This window comes from Paramormyrops kingsleyae, chromosome 21, assembly GCF_048594095.1.
Source record: "Paramormyrops kingsleyae isolate MSU_618 chromosome 21, PKINGS_0.4, whole genome shotgun sequence".
NCBI lineage: Eukaryota > Metazoa > Chordata > Actinopteri > Osteoglossiformes > Mormyridae > Paramormyrops > Paramormyrops kingsleyae.
This window is the reverse complement of record NC_132817.1, coordinates 6,997,497-7,020,720: the sequence shown is the minus strand read 5'-3', so window position 1 is coordinate 7,020,720 and position 23,224 is coordinate 6,997,497. Positions and strand designations below refer to the sequence as shown.

The 23,224-nt window shown below is 46.6% G+C and overlaps 1 protein-coding gene across 1 annotated transcript in view; it reads left to right on the top strand.

Moving 5' to 3' along the window:
• Nucleotides 1–199: 199 nt before the first annotated feature.
• Nucleotides 200–23,224, top strand: part of slc7a14a (solute carrier family 7 member 14a) — a 48,606-nt gene continuing 25,581 nt past the window's right edge. The window contains exon 1 of the mRNA XM_023824379.2: nucleotides 200–393. The gene's annotated coding sequence lies outside the window, so the exon portion shown is untranslated. The remainder of the gene's footprint in view (nucleotides 394–23,224) is intronic.

Genomic DNA, 23,224 nt, shown 5'->3' with positions numbered 1-23,224 from the left:
CCACATGAATACAAATTTGTTTTCCTACTTAGTGGATATTCAGTGATATTCAGCATTACTGTTTCCATGCTATTTATTTATTTATATGTATAAATATAGCAAGTCCCTACTTGTATATAACCTATTGCTGGAATATGTGTGATTGGGAAAACACAGTACAGGTGTTATTTCGTCATACTACCAGCAGGTGTCAGTGGAAGCGCGTAATTGACTTGCAGAGCTTAGCTTACGCTCTAGTTCACTGGTGGCGTTTGGACTGTTTCTTAATAGGAAAAATGCTCATTTCTGCTAATGGGTTTTTGGAAAATATTACTTTAAAAGCCTCTTCACTTTAACCCAGAATCAATTTGATTCTTCTAAGACACAAGGACTCAAGACACCTCTCTGAAAACCGTGAGTCTGGCACGCAAATATAACGTTGTTTTTCCATATAACACTAATAACGAGTTAAAGTATGCTTGTTCGTAAATGTGAATACGACTTTAAAATGCTTTATGTTGATTAGTCCGCCACCGTTAAGCTTCCCGTCCCTGAATACCAAGTTAGGTTTTGTAACAAGGCCCTGTGGAAGTGAAGGTTTGATTAGTTTAACTTACAAATAGACACAAATAAAGTGGTAAAATAGTTCAACAAAGAGGTAAGATTGTATATAAGACATACTCTTGTGCGGTAAACCTAACTTCCAAGTATATAAACTGAAATGTGCCTCTGAATCGTGGTTTAAAGAAATCCCCTTGCGGCCTTTATCATTTCGGCTACACTTGAATTCTGGAATTTTGCAAATATTTAGAGCGGTAGGTCATGTATATTTTTGCTTTTTATTGTATCCTCTGACTTTTTGGCCCATTACCCTGCCCCCAAAGCCGCTCCCTCTCAGATGCCTCGCAGATGTGGCGCGTCGGGCGGTCACGTGGCCTCCGCACCATTCCGGTCCCGGTAAAGGATCGTGCACTTTGAGCCCGTAATTAGAAACTCGCGGCAAATATTTTGACCAGATGAAGAATGTCAAAAGGGATATCCTTTCTGTAACACCTACGGCTAAGCAGGCCTGACCAGTTGCAGGTTGCTGTGATACATCAGCAAAGGGGATCCTTTTCTAAATTATGAGCTGATTCATACCCGAAACAGATGCTGTCCTGATTAACAAATCATAACTTAAACAGGTAATGTAGTCATAGGTAAACAGCAGCATATGTCATCTTTTGAATGATGCTGTTGTACTTAACTTGTCCTCAAAGTGTTCAATTTATTAAAATCTCCAGTCACACTTTTTAAATAATGTGATATCCTTCTCCCGGCCTCTTAACAGAATGTATTTGTCTGTGACAACTTAACATGTATGATTTAAGCTCATGTGGATATTTCAGGTACTCGTGTTATTGATGGGTTGATTATATCCATATGTAAAACATGTGCGCACCGATTTCACAATGTTATCGTAACACAACCTATTACCATGTAGTTATGTTTGTGTAGCGTGAGCTATTCAATTCCGATGGGATGAGTTTAGGAAACCTGGACTAGAAGCTGCAGCTGGAATTCTGTACTGATCTGCAGTCTGCGAGGCAGCTGAATGGGTGACCTCTGACCTCGTCTTTTTGGGTTACGACCATCCCTGGGAGTTGCAGAGGTGGATCGTGATTGAAAACAGCTTCTACTCAGTCCTCACTGGTGTTTTTGTGTAAGACTTCTTTATTACCCTCTGTCGTGTTCCCTCAAAGCTCATTTGTCCACTAGCGTGGCTCTAGATTCCAGCCTTAAAAATAGTGACTAATTCCTGATTCTAAAAGTAGAAAAGACAAAGGGAGGAAGGATGAGCTTGAAGCTGACCTTGCGCCAACAAGAGGCACAGCGTTAACAGTGATGGCCAATCACGGCCTGATAGCATATGATAGCAAATGGAGCATGCTGTACGTATGGTGACGGTGGCGTTGTGTCCTGGGGCCCGTGGAATTAGCCGGCTTGTCTTGTGTGCCCCCCCCCCCCCCCCCACTCATTTTCCTGGGCATTTCTGGCTAGGCTGTATGACTGTGAATGTCGACTGTTTCCGGTCTTTGCTCCTGTGTTTATGAGTCATGAATCCTGAACTCGGGGGTCATTTCAGTGGCTATAGCAAGATTCATGTTTACAAACAGCTGAAGCTGGAATGACAGATGCAAAGGGCACACGTTGAGATGATGATGATGATGATGAAGCCTCCACGATAGCCAAGCACATCCAGTCAGTTAGACGGGGGTACAAAGAAATGAATCTGAACATTTTTATCTGTCCGTCCTCTTTGCTACAGTCAAATAGGCAGATGTTGGCATCTGCGTGATTTAGTGTCATTCCCTGGGGAGGGAGCTGGAACCATCATGATTTTTGCCCCCAGTTTCACCAGTAAACCCACCAGAAGCAAGATGCAAGATGGCTGTAAATCGCTGCCTTTGAAGCTACGGCGAAAGTGCACATGGGTCCAAATTTGAAAGCAGCATGTTTAATAAAATGCACCTTACCGATGGGATTAGATTTACATCAGGGACATTCCTCTGTATGCACGCTGGGAGATGCCCCCTCAAAGTCTGAGCTTGGCTGGTCTGACTGCCCCCTCTCTCAGGGTTTACGCTACATTAAGTGACGGGGGACAGCTGCGCAGTTCCGTGGAGAAGGCGGCCGAGGAGGGTCTTGGTGGGAAAATGTCACCTAGTGTCCACATCTCTTAGCAGCCGCCTCTTTAGGCAACTTCTGTAATTTGTCACATGCAGTAGAAGTTGTACAACATACAGCAAAATGCTTATTCTGGCAGGTTCACCGACTGCTACATAAATTAAGAGAAATTATAATCTAAAACAATGTTTTCTAATTCGGTCTCTGTGGACCTGCAGATAATCTACGAAAATGTTGATTGTCTGGCAGGGAGCTGGGAGGGAGCAAAAACATGGACCGTCTGTGGGTCCCCAAGGACCGGATTGGGATGTAAAATATGCAGAACATTATATACTAAATTTTAATTATCTATACAGTGTGTTAGTGGGTGCAAATATGCAAGGCAGGTAGGTAGGTGAGTGAGTATACATTTATGTCCCTTCCAAGGTTTGATAAAGCTGATAAAGTTGCAAAAGCCAAATTGATGTTTTGTGAATCTGCATTGCTATGGATACTTCAGAATTGTTTTGGATCTTTGACAGCAGAATTCTAGATCTACAGAGAAGCTCGAGTGATCACTGTTAAACAGCTAGCAGACATTAAGCTAAAACGGACCATTATCCCCAAATTCTCAGAATAATAAACACCCGAGTGTGACGTCTATGCCGAAGGCCGTTATCTGTGTTAATGATCCTGTTAATCGCATTCGAATATCCTTCTGAAAAAGAGCAACGATATCTTTCCTGCTCTCAGTTCAGAAGCCGTTTTTCACAGCTAATCCTCCGCGACTCTTAAATAATGATCTGGTCAGGGCACATGGGGGAACTTGACCAATAGACAATAGAGGCTATCAAATGCCCATCTTCTGTGCCGCTGTGTTGGGTTGTACACTGGCCTGGGCCTCTTCTCATACGTCTTTGTGTTCGATTAACTCATGTTGTTGCACCCGGCTGCAGACTATATAGCTAAACAATACCTGCTCCACCTGTTTTGCTGTGTGCAAACTTACATCTGTTAGCACAGATGTTTCTGAACCAACGGTTCTGCTGACAGATCTGAGTTTTTTTTAAGCTTTCATCATTGGTTTACAGGTGTATGACTTTAGTGGAAATATAAAAGGCTCCACCATGATTGGCTAAGTTGACCACCCCTCTTTGCAGGTCGGAGTTGATGCTTTGTTCTCAGAATAACACTGTGTACTCAGGCAGCGAATGAGAGTTTTCTTTTTATCTGGAAGGGCAGAAATGTATATCTTTGGCTCCTTTTTTGGATGCGGTCCAGGCAAAATGTAAGGGGGATTGAATGACAGTGCTGTGGTCTTGGTAAAAGATCTCCAATCCAAGGAAGAGCTGGCAGCAGCTCTGTAATGGTCCTATTTTATAATGCATCGTGCTGCAGAAAAGAAATGCAGCAGTGGGTCTCAAGTGTACCCTTGGCCCGACGAACTCCGGGAAACACAGAAATCAAGTCCTGATGTCATAATGCATCAGCAGGGGGTTTGGGGATGACCTGGGTATACTTAAACACGTACACACACTGAAGAACAAACCCTTTGGTCTGTGTGGCCAGTCCTCAAACCCTTCAACTTTTAAGTGGGACGGGGGTAGGCTTGCTTTTATTGCTAGAGTTAATATTGACACCCAGCCAGCAAGGCTTCACGGTCACTGGCAACCCTTAATGTTTGAGTATCAAGTTCTGTTGTGAGAGGTAGGGAACCACAGAGGAACACTGCTAGAGGAGGTGTTGTCAAGATGTTATTGTCAGTCTTATAAGGACGCTTTGTTCCCCTTGTGAGACGGTAATGGAGACTGGACCTACCACCTCACCTCTAACTTCTGAGGTTGCCAGCAGCATTCAGAGTTGACCCAGTGGATGGTGGGAGTGACCGTCCGTCGTCTCTTCTCATGATGTCCCCATGTGCTTCCTCTTAGTGTCCATTCAGAGAAGTGGGCTATTGAATCCAGATTTGAGAACGTTTATTTTGCTCTTCTGAAGGTGCCTGGAGGCATGTATTGCCACAGGGATGTTCTCCTCTCCTCATGCTGTGGATGAAAGAGGCAGGGTGGGGAGCGGCTGACTTTCATAGGAATGACTGTCATAACAAATGCTGTTTTTATGAAACTTGGGTCTGCTGTAGTCATGCATTGACTGACACCCAGACAAGTGGCGTTTCACTCTGTAATGGGTTGTTTGTAGCTAAATTATTACTCGTAGAACTCGGAGGCCAGTAGATCCTTTGGAGTTTGTCTGATACACCATTGTGCACAGCTGTAGCCAAAATCTGATCCCTGGTTATGATCTTTTTAATGTGAAAATGAAATATGGCTGAGAATGGCCTTCGACAGGTTGTATGTTCAGTGCCAGGATGACCACAGTCAGAATAAGGCATTTTAAGTTACGTATTTTGGGTTAGAGACTTGGCGCTCTGTTAATCTGGTCTGGGGTGAGACAACTTCTCTCTCTTCCTCTCTTAGACATGTACCTGAACTCCATTGGTATCACTGGGGTTCTTGACAGTAACTAGCTGGGGGGGGTCGTTCTCCCCGCCTCCCCCTCCCCCCCAAGTCTGCCATTCCCATACAACAGGTTGCCTCAGCCAGTATGCTCTCAAAACACTGCATTCCTTTTACAGGTTCATTCAATCCTTCTATCTTGACTGTCTTTTTTCGCTTCTCCTCCTCATGTTTTTCTGTCTTGCCACAGTGTGTTTGTGTGGGGGGGGGGAGTGGACGTTGTTGTCGGCATTCCCACTTGAATAAAGAAATAGGATATTGCTACATCATTTACTGTGCTTGGGGGGAGACTGGGGAGGGAAGTCTGCTTATTATTCCAAACGGTATCTGAGAGCCTTGGCGCATTTCTTAAATGAAGTAAGAAGACCCCCCCCCCCCCCCCCCCGATAACGTACAGCAGTCTTTTAACAAACGTCCCCACCGACACCGTGAGCTAAATGTTCCCTCCTGATTGATGGGAATGGACGGACTGTCCTGATACCTGTGACTTACTTTCATAAAATTTGGCCAGCAAATGTCTGGCTGTGGTCCTGCTTTGCTCTTTTTGAGGTGGGTGATGTTGGAGAGGCAGGAGATGTGGGTAGACTTGGGCCCGGCCCAGGCAGGCTGAGGCATTAGATCTGCTGCTCTCTGTGTCTATCACTGTGAGTACCAACCTTCCATAAAATGTTGCTCAGGAAACCCACAGCGGTGTATTAATAAACATAACCTGGAGAGCAGACCTTTGCCATGCCCTGATGTGGACATTGCTATAGGGCTGCCACATCGGCAGTGTCTCTTCTCGATCTCAGTAGCACCACCTCCGAGACTCGCGTGTACGCATTTACGAGGCTCTTTCCAGCGGGCTGCTCTCCCGCGGCTCCTTTCAACTGCCCAGGAGGTGTCTGCTTCTGTGTCAGCCTGAAGGCACCATCTGGGGCGCCTCCCTTCCCATAGGTCAGCGCAGCAGTAGGGAGGCCCCAGGGAATGTGCCCGGAACGGTCTACTAACTGGAAAGAGGGGGAGATCTGGTATTAGTAACAGATGAGACAGGGGCTGTGGTTCAGTCAAGGAGTGATGAGCCCCCCTGCTCCTCACTACTCCTCCGGATCAGTTAGTCTCATCCACTTTCTCCATCGCTGTTTTCCCTCCACACCCTAACCCCCTTCTCCATCTCTGACTCACTCTTACACGATGACTCTTACACGATGACTCTTACACGATGATTAGTCATGTGTTACAAGCCGCTGAAACGGCCTCCTGTCACTTTCCTTACTCGTGTGTTTTCACTGCTGCAAAGACCTCCGGTCTCTCTGCGGCTTGCAGCTCGGATCCCAGCCCACGTCCCAGAACCGAGCCCCCTGTCGAGCTCAAGATTTGTTGTTCTTTTACTTCCCCCGGTGATCCAATGTTTGCTTCTCTTTTTTTGTGAAATCGTCTTTTTACCACTGATGTCGAGCTTTGCTCAACCCCAAGAAATGCTCCACGTTACAGTTAACCTATCCTGTAAAAGTGATGACTGATTTAAGCTTGTAATTTATCTTGTCAAGTGTAGAATGTCTGTCAGGAATTTACTACGAGTTTATCCCTGTGGGGGGGAGGTATGCGAGTAAATTCTGTCGTTGGTCTGAAATTCCTCCCCATATCTCCTGCACTACGGGAGTGGTGGTGAAATCTGGCTTCTGTCTCCACCCCAACGCGAAGCACTGATGAATGACATACAAGGAGCCCTTTAGCATTTCGAAACGCTTTCCATTAGTTATGTTCAAAGGAAGCCGGATGCTCATTAACAATTTGTTGTAAAGGGTCAGCTGTTTCTACACATAAAGCAATTTTCTTTTGGGATTCGGGAGTGAGTCACACGCAGGTCAGGGGCGTGATGCAGAGAAAGGCCATGGCAGTGTTACGATTAGGTTTGTTCCACAGGCGTTCGTTCACTTCTGAAGGCCGTGTACACGATAAGATAAACCCTGGACATCCGCTGGGAGGGAGCTGAGGAATTCTCAGGTCTGTGCTCTGGTATCGATGCAGAAGCTAGCTGGGTCTCACAGTGGCTGGTGGCTTAATGCCAACTGAAAATGAGGAGCTTGAGGAGATAATTTTAATATGTCAAGAGAGAAATATCCTGTTATTCATTGCCGAAAGACCTCAGGTTGTGGGAAATTCCATTCAGGTCCGGAATCTGGTCTGCAGCTTCTGTGATACCAAGTGCTGCGAGGGCATTCGGCAGGAGTTTGTAGTGTGTTCAGTTTTTAAAGGAAAGGTGCTGGTCTGTTTGAAGCAGAGATGAGTCTTAACGCTGTTGAAGATTACGTGTGAAAAAGGTGCACAGTAGTGCATGTCGCAGGACTGTGGCGCTTGTGTCCCTCAACACGGGCATCCATGTGTGGCGTCGCGGGTATTTGTCTGCCCAGACCGGTTCGGACCGGCTGCTTCCGGCTGGAGGGAAATCCACCTCGCGGAGGCAAAATCAAGCACACATGTTTCAGCGGCGTCTTGTTTTCAAAGCGCAGTCAGAGTGGAGTTAAGAAAACAATTTCGCCGTGCAGTGGCAGTGCTCAGAGTCTGAAGGCCAGGTCTCCCAGTGGGAATAGTAATCTCTCTGTCTCATCTGTTTTAAGGAGGGGCGGTGGAGATATGAACATTCCCCATTTAATAAAACGGCTTTAAAGAGGCATTTCGTTGCTAAATGTCTAGCTGCTACTGCAGCAGCCCTACAATGTTATTAAACTCTCCTTCCCCCAACACTTAGGCTCAGCTAGCGGGACAGCTAACCAAATAGCCGTGTCCTAGAAACGTCTCATGCGAGGTATAATATAGGATGCTAAGGGGCGCTATCTGCTATATCGAGAAACGTTGCTGCATGCAGGTGTTTCCTCAGCTCCTGGACTGCACAAGGACGCACAGGGGGTCCTCTGGCAGAAGTGGATCATGTGTCCGCTCTCAAGGTATTATGGGAAAGGTGTCACGTGTCATTCCTGTGTGGTGACCCTAACCAGCATTCTAAGGGCATTTAGTAATGAACAGCTCCTTTTCACTTGCACAGTAGTTAGTTACTTCGTTGCAGTACAAATATTTCTCTCGACATTAAAAAATACGGCTAAATATATTTTTGTGTGTGTGCAGGAATCTGTGTAATATGAATCCATTTCTTGCATCTCATGGTAATCTGAGAAGGGTTCAACAAAGTACATCGCTGTTACATTTTCACGCAGAACACTTGAGGCATATTTTCCTCCATTAATGTGCAGAATATTAATAAGGTTGATGGCCCAAAGCTTAAAGCGATCCCCCTGGTGTGTTTTACTGTGCGGGTTTGCGGGGATTTTCCCCGTTAGCCGTACATGCATCCCCCGTCTCCTGCGGTAACTTCAAACTCGCACCAAGCGGGGGGGGCCTGTGCAGAGCCGCTCCCCATCCGGAACAACCCCTGCCTCCCCATCCGGAAGTCTGCTGCCTTTAAAAGTCACCGGTAAAGAGTGTTTCTTTGGGAATGTTGATGACAATAGAAGGCAGAGCTGGAGAGATCCGTTCGAAAGTCGCTGCCACTTTATTTACTGCCATCCCATAATATGCATTCCTTTGCTGGCCGAAGGCAACTCCTTTTAATAGTAACATTGCAATCATGTCCTCATGTCGGGCCTGGGAAATAGTAATGTTTAGTTTGTTGGTGATTTTTAGTTTGTATTCCACCTTTTATTGTTCTGAGTGTTTTTTAATAAATCATATTAACAGAGTGCTGTTACTTTTGTGGAAGTTTTCAGCAGCAGAGAATTACAGTAATGAGTGGAAATTGAAGTGGATACTTATCTGTAAGGGTTTGATTTAAACGTCACTAGCTCCTGAGTTGCTACAAATAAAACACGTTTTTACACTTATGGATGTAATTTTCAGGTCCCTCCTCCGTAGCTGCAAAGCCAGGAACCTCCCAGCATGGTGAGCAGGGTGCGCTTACTCACTCTTCCTGAAAGATGGCGCTGTGCTGCCTTGTGGGAAGGCAGACGAGGGAGCTGGTCGTCCCGGCCCCCCACTGCGCTGCTTTCCTGAAAGCAGCATCACAGTGTTGAGTTCAAGGCCAGCCGTCCTTAGCTGTTTCTGAAGTCTGGCTCTAGGAACCAGGTGCGGAATAACCGAACTTGTACGCAGGACTCACAGTAGAAGTATGTAAATAGAAATTAGAATGTTTTGAAAGCTCCCTGGTCCTGTCACTCCTTCCCCTGCAGTCTGAGGTCAGCTGGTTCTCCCCAGATCCCTGCGTCTGAGCTCCATCCTTCGGCTGCCATATCGAGGTTCACCATGGCAACAAACCAGCTCTCGGATCAATATGCTTTGCTTTTGCATTTTTTAAGGGCCGTAAATTTATCCGAGTCGTGCGGCCCGACAGCTTAGTAGCACAGTTAACTCACGTCCCTCCCGCCCCCATTTTGAGTTTGGATGGTCTCTTCCGCAGTCCAAAGAGAAACAGTTATGTGAGGTGACATTGGCCAGCGTGTGTGTGTGTGTGTGTGTGTGTGTGTGTGTACATGCCCTGCGATGGGCCGGCATCCCCTACAGGATGTCCCGCAGACTTTTTCCTCTGTTCTACCTGGGATCGGCTCCAACTAAACCCCCACCTTTGGTGCTCCTGTACTAAATAATCAATTAAATGATGGATGGATTTGATCCAGAAACGAAATGGCCATCCTGGCTGGGCACAAGTGAAAATATCATAAAAATGAAAGCAGGAATTTATAGCCTGCTATCATTAAATTACATCCAGTAACTAGATAACTATATATTTCCAAAAAATAACAATAACCAGTAGTGAATAGTACTAGTATTATATCCAGTATTTTATGTGATCTATCTCCTGGGAATTCTGTTGGGGTTCTAGGTCAGGAGATGGTGCAGCTCAGCGGTTTGGATAGCTGGAGGTGAGCTTTGCTGCTCTGTGGTGCGCCTGGCCTTGGTATTGAGGCCAGATGGTCACAGATGTTTCACTCGAGCGTTCCAGCCCTCGTTTTTTGTGCAGAAAGTGACCAACCTTGAGTGCATTCCAGTTCTGTTTTTTATTTATGTTTTTTGCCCGCCACAGCCTCTGGCTCGCTCCAGGTGATGGGAAATACTTTTCTCCTGGCTGGCTGTAGCATGGTGGTTTCCATGGCGATAGTGCCCCGCCCTTCCCTCTCATTACATCATGGCTGCGCTGCAAAGTCCAAATAAAGTTCATGCTCAGTAAAAGGCTCCAAAAAAACACCGAGGGCATGTGATGGAACACATCAGAGTGACCGGCGTACTCGCTCAGGTCCCTGAATAACCACAAATCTGTTACTGATAGAGGCGTTGTGGTCTTGTGATCTCATTTCGGTGCCTCGTGCTGTTTGCATAGGCACATTTCCTTCTTTCCCAGGAAGGGAATGATTAAAGAATGTTGGAAATTGCATCGGTAGCATCAGTGAGAACTGATTGAGCAGAAGAGAGGGAAAAAAAAACCCTTCTTTGTTTTGAGAACTTCTCAGTTTCAAAGCTTCGTCCCCCAGGGCCAGTCAGAGGTATTTTACCAGGAAATGGCTTATAAATCTGCCACTCGAAGGGTTTCTGCTCAAATTTTATGGCCCGCTTGGCTTCCTTGTTTGAATAGACCTTTGACGGCCTGGGGGTGGATGGATCTAATGCTGACCGCTGCATCATGGCGATCATCCCCCCCGCCCTGCATGGAGGAGGCCTGCAGATGAATGTTTGTTGCTGCTGCATTCATAGCCACACTCCAGCTTTTAATTTGCTTTTCACACACTGGCTTTCACCCCTCTGTGTTGATATATCTTGTGCAGCTGCCCCACTTTCAGTAATTCACATCAGAGCGGGAGAGATCCATGAAGAGTTGGATGCATTGCCTCGAGCTGTGCCTTGCACGTTCTTGTGAAACCAGTGTCCTCGAAATGTGACCTATTAACACTGTTACGGACAGAGGGGGGCGTATACATGTCCTAATGACAAACGAGCACATCTGTAAAAATGTGTGCTGAGGTAATTCAGCTCTGTCTTGCTGGGCCAGATTTTGCCACTGATGGCCGAATTCATCAACATGGACTGAAAATGAAACATCCTTTTAGACTGCGGATGGGAAACACGGAGAAAGGGAGTGAAGTGGCTAATGTTGCATCAGGATAATAAACTGGATACAGCCACAAGACACGGACATAATGTTTTGGCTGGGGCAAGCCAGCCAGATGGAATATTCCAGACTGATGTTTGTTTGGCCTGAAGTTCTTGCCGCCCTGGTCATTGCTGTGTGCTTTGTTCTTGTGAGAAACATAATTAAGTTTAAGTGTCAAAACAGCCCTTTCAAACTTTATCATATCTTTGTAATATTGTTGCAAGTGGGAGCATCATGCCCTGGTTTGATCCTAGACAAGACCCTTTATTTTCCTGTTACATTTATGGGAAATAAACAGCGGGGACACAAAGACTGGGTTGTTGTAACAATTATCCTGGTGTCTCCAGGCAAATCAAAGAGCTTAGGCTACTTATCTCCTGACTGATGATAATGATTCGTCACCCTGTTGCTTAAAGGGTGGTTCTGCTACCAGTGCGAAGATCCTGGCCGGTCCTGGCCAACTTAAGGTCCGTCCCCAGATGACGACGGCCTGCGGGGCGAATGTGAAGTAGGCTGGGCAGGTGTGGGAAACCAGAGAGCTTTGATTAACACGCCTCTAGTTTAGGCTCCAGTTTTCCCAGCAGAGTGGATCATAGTCCATTACCCTCACCATCAGTGTAATTTTGACATGATATATTGAGATATCGGGTTCAGGGCCAAGATTTATGGTTAGAGATGGGTCTAGTTTGGGGGGGGGGCACTTCTGTAGATGTATGAGAGGTCAGAATACTTGATCTAATTGGGATCCAGTTTCCAATTTTATTCCCTCTTCAGTCCCTCTGGAATTTTGCCCTCCTCACACATACATAATAAATATAATTTGCCAGACATTCCATGATAGACTTTCTGCTCTCATGTTACCATGGAGTTTTAGGGATGTGAGTCTTGTGTGGCGCCACCATCATGGTTTAGCTTAATCTGTACCTGAGCGGGAGCCTCTCTGATATGTGGCTCGGAGCAGACACAGTTGTAGCCCACAGTCTCGGTGGACCTGTGGTTTTTAAATGTATTTGTTTTTTACAACCAGTGGGTTACCCCCTCCCCCCTCCCAAACTGCGCTCAGTTCAAATATGGAGGCTCTTCCCCCCTGAGAAATTTTCATTTTTAATTTCTTGTCAACACTGCCAACTATGCATCCAGTCTAAACTATTTTTGTTTTGTTTTGTTTTGCTTTGCTTTGCTTTGCTTTGCTTTGCTTTGCTTTGTTTTGTTTTGTTTTGCTTTGTTTTGTTTTGACCCCCTTCCCCACAATGTGATTCTATACACCATAAATATACAGTTGACTGCTGAGGTTGAATAATAAGATATAGCTGTGTCGTGTGCTTCGTGATACCATTATGGGCTTGACTAAATGCCCTGGCGGGGCTGTGTAGACCCCGGGTGAGTCCTGATGGCCTTTTGTTTCTCCATACTGTCATCTCTCTTGTTGTATCTCCAGCAGCCTGGAGCGGCTGAACCCCCCCCCCCTCCCCCCTCGATCCAAAGGTCACGGGCAGCCGTGACACATTTATATTCCAGGAGGCAATGGTGCGCTTTTGCTGGGGGTTGGAGGGTATTGTTTAATCTCCTGGAGCTTGGCCCTGCATTATCTGGCTGAAACAACCACCCGTGACCGGTGTAGAAAAGACGTATAATCACTCACGATGCATGCGGGATCTACTCCGGAAGCTTCCATTGCTTGTCTGTTTGTATTCATAACGGCTCAATCCCGTCACGCGTCTACATACACATATGCACACACACACAGGCAACGTTTCACAGTCATTGTGAGGACTCTTCACTTTGCCATTTCTGTGAGCCTATCCAACCTTAAGCTTAACCATAAGTAACCAAACAAAATACAAGACTTATAGCTGTTTTAGTTTTATGATTGCATTGACAAATTTTTATAAAATTAAGGTTAATATTGTGGGGACCTGCCAAAAAATAACAGGTTTTGCCAAATTGTGGGAGCATTCGGTCCCCACAATGTGGTAAATAAAAACATAAGAACATAAGAACTATACAAACGAGAGGAGGCCATTCGGCCCATCGAGCTCGCTTGGGGAGAACTTAACTCACACACACACAAAGAAGCACGTAAGAGCCGGCGAGCCTGACCTCGTGTCACCCGTGCTTGTTGTTATTAAACCGTGACCTCCGCTGTGTGACGGCCTGTCAAAGAGGCCCGAGGCCTTGCCTGACAGCATCGTTAAGTGCAGCTGGGGTTTTGTGATCCAATCTGCTTTTGCTGAAAGCTCGAGCTGCTAATCCCTGACCTGCAAAATGCACCTCTTTTAGTGTCCTCAGATACCAATCTCAGGCATTTACTCTGGAATCCCTCCGAAAAACTAAAAATGTTGAATTCTCTGCATTTTAATCTCTTATGTGGGTCAGATAAAAGACGCCAGTGCCCTCACAGATGACATCCACGCTTTCAAGGCCCTGAGATTCTGCTGTGTTTTGTTGTTCTGTATTTTCCCTGTCAGATGACCAGAGTTGGGTAATTCAGGTCCAGAGAGTAAAAGTCCAGACCAGGATTTTGTTTCAACCAACCAGTTGAGTTACTCTGTGACTGTAACTCTTTATGATCAACTGGTTGGTTGAAACAAACTCTTGGTCTGGACTTGTACTCTCTGGACCGGAAGTACACAACTCTGCCGGTGACTGTAAGCACGCCACTGCATAGCACACCAGCTCTCATTGGCCCAGGCGTAACCTCCCCTGTGACATAGTCTGACAGAGGGGTGCAGCACCAGTTGACCTCCCTCCCTCCCCCTTTTTTCTGGAGGGCAAAGGTGGCCGTGAACGTCAAATAAAATCGACAGAATCACCATCGTCTTAGCAAAAAAGTCGTATCAGCCATAATCACTGTGATCACTGGTTTGGCTCACCACCTGTGCAGGGTTCCCAAGGCAAACTTTTTTGTTTGTTCTGATCCCGCCCACTGTCCACGATTGGCTGTCATAAATGTGATGCCACGGGGTTGGTCAGCAGGATGAATTATGCAGTTACCAGCATGCTTTGCACCCCTGTAAATAGTGTCATTGTTACTATGTGTGTTGCTGTAACCGTGTAATGTATGCCGTTTTGTGTTTCACTAGCTTGTACTGGCAACTGCTAGTATTAAACCAGTCGTGTCTGTTAAGGACAGTAACATCCATTTTAAATGAGCGATCAACTCCTTTATGATAATGACTGACACACTCGCCACAATATGTTTCTTTGTGCTCTGTGTGTGGGTCTGCTGCACCAAAAACATTCTTGTCCCTCTTGGGTTGTAACGTGACGTGGAATGAACAAGGCAGCCTTGTTTTAAGTATGCGATCCTTCTCGCCAACACGTTCGATTTCGTTTTGTTTGGATGTCGTTTGAAGTGTGCGGCCGCCTTGAGGTATGAAGTAAGGGTGGTCAGACTAACACGATGGTGGCTTCAGTTTGCGCTTTTTAAAGGGCAGGGCAGGGTGGGGACTGAGGATCGTTCTGTGTGTTTGGCCAGGGTGTGGACACAGAGGGACTCGACCCCAAGCGTATTGGATCGAGGGCCCTCCGTGGGTTTGTGTTTGTGCTGGCCTCGCGCTGCCTCCGTGCTTGTTGTCTTTCCCCCTGTGAGCTGGCCATGTTGTAACGATCAACACGCTGCCCCCTCCATCGTCAGGCTTGGGAGGGTCACCCTGCCCGTGTTGATCAAACAAACCGTTGGGTTATTACATAATATGTTTGTTTAAATTGCTTTGAAGCTCTCTGGCCTGGGTCCCTGTTATCTCTGGTGTCAACACTTTAACACCTACGCTCATCTCTGTTTTTCCAGAGCAGTCTGGGGGGGGGGGGGGGGGAATGAGGAGTGCACCCCCATTCTTTCTATTTCTAGAAGGAATGCCGTTTTATGGATTTTTCTGCAAAGGCCGCACGTTTTACATCCGTCGCCCACCGTGTTCTGCGGACATGCCGTACGGCCCGTTAACTGCAGCACAGTCGCTAAAATTAGCTTGTTTTTACGCTGGGAAGAAAAGAGTGCCTGCCACGCCCAGCTCAGGGGTTTCCACACTACCCATCCAGGGGTTACGGCAAACGAACGGCACAAAAAGCACGGCAGTCGCCCGTCTAACCATCAGTCAACAAACGCTGCATGCTGATTGTCTGAAGCGCGTCATAAATCAGTGACACAGGCCATAAGGAAGCGTTCTGTATAAATGAACCTTAGTTACTGGTTTTACCCAAAGTAAAACTTCTTTTTCCGCTGCGGTTTGGGTTACATTTCTCAAGGGTACGTCAGCCGGACACCCACGGCATTTACGGCGTTGACCTTTCACTTACGGAGCCGTATTGTTAACAGTTAAGCTACATGCTACTGTATGTCGTAGGTATGAGGATTTCCATGAACAACGATTATTGGGCTGAACCATTGCTGAGCCTGGGTTTGTGTTCTACCACAAGATGAAACACCCCCCCCCAAATAAAAAATAAAAAACAGTGGAGGGAAAAGGTTCATGTAGTTATTGCTGAATGCCTTATCGGTGTCTCCAATCTCGTAATGAACTTCACTTGAGCCCAATATTTCATTTCCTTTGAGAAAACAGACCCCCCCAGACCCCAAAAAAAAAAAAGGATATTAAAAATGAAAGAGGACAGTGGGTTATGTGGCCACCTTAAGACCAAACCAAGGCAGTAGGTCTGTGGAGATCTCTAGGTGCACAGAGGTACTTGCACCTTCAGCAGAACGTCCCCCGTCTTTCAGAGCTCACCAACGTGTCCCAGACGGGCCTGTTTCTGCGGTCCTGTCAGAAGCTCCTCAGGAGAAGGGGAGCCCTGTTCACCTATTTTACATCACGGGGTGGGGGGGGGGGCATTCTCGAGGCCACACGTCTCTGATAAAGCAATAGTGGTTGAAGGTGAAAGTGATCAGGTTACAGCCGCAGAAAAGGAACCGTAAAACGTGTCTTGTTGTTTTAGGATATTTCATTCTGCGGCTTGGAAAACCGTGAAATTATGATTTTTTTTTTTTTTGGCTTCCTCCCTCTTTTATGTTTCAATGTGCGGTCGCTGTGTTATTGCTATGGAAAGTGTTGTTTTATTTTAAAATAGTGGACGTTTTCTGAACTACTACAGGCTTATACTGTAATTCAAGTCCTTACAGACTGCTGTTTGTTTACCTGCTATCAAAATGTCAAAGAGCCAGTGATTTCTGAAGGCCGACTTAAGGCAGTGAGCTCCTCTGTTTACATCTTTTCCCTCATCCTTTGTGCATTGTGACCTGTGTCTGCTGTTCATTTTAAGAGCTCAATCCCATCTAGCATTTCCCTTATGTCCTGTATTTCTTGACACAGATTCCAAGTGCAATATAACTGGATGGATGGATGGATGGGCTCATTGTAAGGTTCACCAGGGGGAGCATTGCTGGAATATTCTTTTGTCTTCTCTCGGGCATTCAGGTTGTTCTCTGCATAATAACAGAGAGAGACTTATTCAGGATTTAAGATTCAGTTCTTTATTGTCATTGTACCCAACAGCACAACAAGACAGAGCTGGAAAGATTGACTTGGGGTAAAAACCTTCTGCCTGATGGTGGCAATTTCAACCAATGGCATTGAGGATATGACACATGGCTGAGGATATTCATTCCTCTGTGAAGATGAGACTAATCGATGTCTTATAGGGATGGTAGCAGAGTGCCAGCAATCTTCTCTGCATTCCTGATGATTCAGTTGGTCCTGACTAAGACTTTGTCCCCAGCAGTCTCAGGTATGTTCCTGGCATGATTTTGGCTGGCTTTAAAATGCAGTAACATGAGCCATTCTTGGGAATGCTTCACGCCGGCTGGCACTGTCATTGCCCCACCCCCAACGGTGAATAGCCAATAGGAGGCAGACCTGGTATCCTCTCCCCAAATAAGGTCCTGTCATTGATCCACGATGACCTCGGTCCTGGGTTTTTTTCCCCCCTTCTTACCAAGTCCCTGGTCATGGTTGATTTATCTATGAACCTGTCCGTGTGGCTGCCTGGTTTTCTCGTCCCGAGTGCGTTTGATGTGTCGCTGCCTAAGATGACAGCATGGTAGCTCAGTTTTGTTGCTGCTTCCAGTATGAAAGCTCCTCTGGATGATCTCCAGCATTGAGGAGTTGCTGCACGCACTCATGCACGCGCGCACGTGCAGCGCTGAAGGCTTCTGTCCCTTCAGCTGAGGCTACATAGCATCACCACCTTCTCCAGATACTTGTTGGGGATTATCCAAGAGCTGCACGGCCTCGGGGGGCAGTTAATCAAGTTGCTTATTTGTAACGATAATTAGTGTGCACGTTCGTATCTTCGTTCCAGCCAATAAATAAAGACCTCAGAAATGGAGACTGAGAAACACGCCCCCACCGTCCCCCAGCCGCCCAGATTTTTACCAAAGGCCAGACTCACTAAAGGAGTTTGGAGGGCTGCAGGTGCACCATGGCGAAATTAAACCCTGACTTGCTTTTCAGAGGAGGTCAGAGACTTAAAAAACAAAAAAAAATAATCCGGTTTTATTTTCAGATCGGGCTTCAGCTGGTCTCAGACCTGGGGAGGGGAAGCACCTGCCTTCCTAATGAGAGACTCTGTCAAACTTAATGGGGAATCGATGCAAACAGCTGTCTTAGAAACCAGATTCAGGTCTCCTGCATCCTGATTGGGGGGAATTGGAGACTCCGAAGCAGGCGGTGTAAGAGAGCCAATCAGATTGGACCGCTTAGAAGTGAACTCCAGTACTCTGTGAGGGGACAGTGTGGGGCGGAGCCAAACAAACACGATTACCAAAAGCACCACTGCATGCTGTGCTCTCCTGATTCTCTCCTGATCACCTGCCTGAGCCTAGGAGAAGGGCTGTGCTTTTTGCCGTGTTTGACAGTGGAAAGGCCCAAAGGGCTGGGTAGGAGGCGAGCTCTCCATCATGGCACTTCTACGGAGCCTGACCTGTGACTTTACATATACATTCATGCTCATTAGCGTCAGTGAGTTTTTCCTGGCGCTAAAAGCCTAATTTTGACATTTGTAGGTCACATTACCTACACACTGGGAAAGCTGGCCTGTTCCAGGAAAAACACAATAATCATGTCACATTGTCAGGAAATGCAAAATGTTCACAGATGAAACTCGGAGTGTAATATGCAATGGGTGCGCTTTCTTTCCTCCGTACTTCAGTAGATTACAGAAAGTCAATGTCCTGAAGCTGCCAAATCAGCCTTTAATCCTACGAGACGCCTGAGAGTATTTCAGAGTTAGACACCCAGGGTAACTGCAGGCTTAATGTGGGGGTGTTACACTAGTGGCCAAAATTGTGCCAAAATTGTGGAAACACTTCCAGTTTTTAGAGACTGCAGAACTTTATTCGGCTGTTGCTCCAGTTACTTATTTAATTGTCCAATGTATGATATTTGTGAAGTCACACATTGGACATCCTAATACTGAAACATAAATATATCTATCCATCCATACAACTGGAAATTCTGGTCAGACACAGTGAAACACAAGTAAATGCTCATAAATACATATGGAGGCGTCCCCAAAAGATAAAGTTCAGCCTTCCTCAGTAATTTCAGTCCCAGACGTACTCAAAGTGTCATGATGTAGATAACGAGTGTCAGCCCAGTCTCATACTCCACATGTGTGTTTCTGAGACCACAGGAGTGTGTTTGTGCCATTTGAAAAAACCTGCCTGGTCTGGACCTAGTGGTGTGACTTGTTTCCAGCTTAAACACTGGGCTTGTCTTCTGGTCGGCGTAAAATTCAGTGGGAGAGCTTGTTTGGCAGAGCCCACATTGTGGGATTCATCTCGTCATTCCAGAGTTATCACCGAGGAAGGGAAGAGCAGAAAATAAAGTTGTTTGTATCCCTTGTGTTGAAGTTTTTCAGTCCCCATATAACCAAGTATTCCCATACAAAATCGCCAAATTAAACTACTTATAAATTGCTCTTATTTTGCAATACCCCTTCCTTGTTTTTATAATGAAATTATAATAATAAGTCTCCACATTGGAATTGCTAATAAAAATTTTATATCTGTGCATGTAGGGTTTGCTGGAGGTTAACATATGGTTATTAACAACCTGTTTTACCGCTAGGAGAGGGGTCACCTTTTACAGCTTGGGATCAGAGCATGATCTACTAAAACAGGCCTAAACTCCAGGAAAAAGGAACAGTATTAGGTGCGTGTGTTTGTTCATAGTTCTATGACAAAATCGCAACGTCCGTAACTCCTGTGATTCTAACCACACCAGCCGAAAGTAACTCCATCACCATGACAACAGAAAGACGCGGGCGGCCCTTGGATTCGCCGCAAGGATTCGTCACCGTAGTCTGGGCACAAAGCTGGCCATCGATGTTGGTAGAACGGTAAAAACAAAAATAAAGTTTTGGAGATGGGCACCCTTCAGAGGACCGGTCTTTCTCTTCTCAAGAGATAGCATAACTCCTCCACCAAGGTTTGTACTATTCTGGCATTTCACCTCTTTTCCTTCTTACCTCACTGCTCACCCACAGGTAGGTGGCGCTCTCCTTACTCCTCGGTCCCACCAAGATCTCTCCTGGCCTTGTCAGCAGCTCCGCCTTCGATATGCTCCTTCGCAACGCTGTCAAGGCTGTAACCTTTCAAACAAAGAACATTGTGTGACTGCCCAGAGTAGCATTCCCCCCCCAGCTGGAATATATGAAGCTTCTGCGTAATCTGCTTGGAACTGGCTAAGGAGAAGGCCGTAAGGCCTGTTGATGTTCTCTGCCCGCTTGCCAGCTTCTACAGGAGCTGGGATGTATCACAGGTTGGGCTTGTTAGCAAGTGTGTTGGATGGTTTTTTTTTTCCTTTACCCTTTTCATCCCTGTCTTTCGATCCTCTTTTTCTCCCGCTTTCTCAGAGTTCGATCGAGTTCCCCCCCGAGGCACAAAGTCATTTTGGCGGCTCAGTGATTCCTACTCCGACCTCCGTGGCTCGTTTCAGTGCCGAAACAAACGCTTTGGGGGGGGGGGGGGCGTACACTATTTTTAGAGGCGTGCTGCTTAAGGAATTGAAAAGAGCCCGATGTCAAAATGAGAGCAAAGACTGGCATGGTCAAAGTTCTTGTATACAGACCCATGAAAGTCAGCACATTTTTTAATCATAACAGGAAAGACATTTACTCTTTAGTGCTCTGAGAATTTACGCAGTTTTGCAGTGGGTCACCCTGCTTTTAAATTTCGTTTAAATGTTAAAAATCTTTGCTTTTATCCCTTCATAGAAAAGTATGTGGCGGCTCACCCATCTGCAAGGGAAGGAAATATTCTGCGCAGCTGTACTGAGCAGAATCTACTCACTTGTAGTAAATGTCTGGGGAATAATTATTATTAAACGACATGGTTGCCGTTGGTGTGGAAGGTGAGGCCGCTCCTGAGAGGGAGATTTTCTAATGCTGTATCTGACCCAAACGTTTCTGAACCTCCCTTTTGGATGAGGAAATGGCAAAGACAAGTGCGTGATGCTTTTGAGGTGCAGGTGCAGTGCAGATGTGTTAAATGATGGAGGTGGGGGTTAGAGTTGGGGGAAGATGAGGCGTAGGAGCTCCAGGACTGGGAGGATTTTAAAAAGGGTTTTAAAATGTATATCCATAATAAGACTGTGCAGTTCCAGGCGGGAGGATGCAGTGGTGAGGGTGAGGACTGGAAGCCTGTGCACCTGAGCAGGGCTCCTGCTAACCCTGAAAAGGCCTCCATGTGTGACTGGGTTGCAAAGTAGGGCCTACAGGTGAGCAGCGAATGCAGCCCTCGTGTGAGCTGTAGTGCGGGCGAGGCAGGTGCCAGACACTCAAGGGAATGGCGTGTGATGCTGTTATTCCTCCTATCGGCCAATTAGAATGCCCGCCGCCCTTAATTAAATTCTGTTGCCTTGGAGACCATGGAACATGGACTGCCTTTGTCTTTCATTGATGGCTGTGTTTACATCATGCCGCTCTGCTTTTGGGAACTGATACCATTGCGATTACAGCCTGAAGTTTAATTAATTTCCACTTAATATTCAGTTGATTTGTCGCTAAGTATGTAGAGCACCGTTCTAAAGTTATCGTATGTGTGATATTCAGCTTAATCACATTAACTGCCAGACTTTATGGAGTATTGCAGAGCCCAGCAAGTCTGTAATTCAACACTGTGGGGGGAGTAAAATTATGCACCGCATTTCACCAAGTGCAGGAGCAAACCGGGGTTTTGTGGGCGAACCCAGTGCTTCTGGAAGATTCCCCCCCTTATTTTAGCTCGTACTGGTATTTAACTTGAGTGGACATTCTCATGGAGGGGGGCTGCCCAACCAGACAGGGAGCCACTGGGTCCCCAGCCTCTGCCCCCGCAGGTGAAATGTCTGCCTGCACTGTGCAGCCGGGTCCTGGTGGTGGATGGGGGGGGCAGCCAGGTAACTCCACCAGACGCCCAGAACCACAGCTTGCCTGTCATAATCAGCTTCATGACCACAAGACCCTCCTCTCAAGACTCGTGATTAACTTATTGTTTCTGACATCACAGTGACTCACAGTGTTATCTGCAGCGCAGTGGACGGGGTGTGTGTGTGTACAGCGGAGAGATGGATAAATTAGCAAGATCCAACGAGCTTTAGCACGGATCCCCAGGCCTACAGACTGCCTGGGTTCGGCCAGCTTATTCTATACGTACCTTCACTGCATTATGGTGTCCGGCTTGGCAGTCAGTAAATTCATTTACCATCGCAGTGGCGCCAGGCTACAGTCAGGGGCTGGAGCGTCTGACGGATCTGCAGAATGACTCGCAATGCAGCCGACTGCTCGGGGAACGCATCAGGTCCGCGTCGAGGCGGCACGGCGCTGAGCCTGGCCGTTGCCTTGGCAACTCACATCGAATCCCCATTTGCCGGTGATGGGTAGTGTCTACATCTGTCTGCCCTTCCCCGTCGTGCCAAATCCCGTTAGAACGCTCAACCTTTGTCACGCTCCACCATTGGTGTGGAAAATACATGTAAAAAGTTGGGCAATTAAAGCTTTCAACTTTCAACTCTGCTGCTATTTTTAATGTATGGAGAGCTAACTAGTCTATGGTATCTTTTTATTTTTATCTTCATTGTAATCTCAGCAGTTGAAGGACTCCCTGATTTATTGTACCAAATAAGTGTGAGATTTCTGGTGTCATTGTGTGTGTCAGACATTCACATCGAGGCTTTATGCCAACGTGAACGGAACTTCTTCACCTTGACAGAATGTGAGAGAAACTCGTTCATTAGTCCTCCGACAAGCCTTGAATTGTTGACCAAAGATGTCTGCCAGTAATTACAAGTGGCACCTAATTACCTGTATGGTGTCACTTTGTGATGTGTCAACTACTGCCCCCTTGTGGAAGAAAGTAGCAGCAAACACCTGCATTTTTTCGCCCTTTTCAGTGTTGTGTAGTGTTTTGGCTGCATTTCCAGAAGAAGTGCTAAACACTCCTTCTCTAATTGTTGCACCATTAGTATCGCGCCGTAAGGGCACTCGACTGACTGCTAAAATGCTAACATCAGCAGGGGGGGGAAAAGCTTGTTGATGTTGCAACGCTCCACTCGCCTGTTACTGTAGTGCTTGTTTTCCTTTTCTGGCATCCAGTTCAGAGCAATTTAGTTATGAGCTGCGTTTTGCAGTGCGGCGTTTTCCGAGAGCAGACGCTGGCAGTAATTCTGTGTCACCGCACGAGCGGATTCTGCGTCGCCTGATAGCGCGGCCATAACAGGAAGCCCTGACAGGTGGGGCTCCTCACCCAGGCAATTGGCCTGGATGACCAGCCAGCATTTATTTTCCTGCTATCTTCAAAGAATGCTGGTGATGTCATTTCCTGGACAAAAAAAAACTATATAAACGTAGCCATGCTTACTCTGCTCGGTAGCTAATACGCTGTGGTGTGAAGACACTGCGGATTTGGGGTGGTGTGCTTAGAGGGGGAGTGGACAAAATGGTGTTGTTTTGCCAGATGTGTGGTTCAGGGGGCCCCCTGCCCCCACCCCCCCACCCT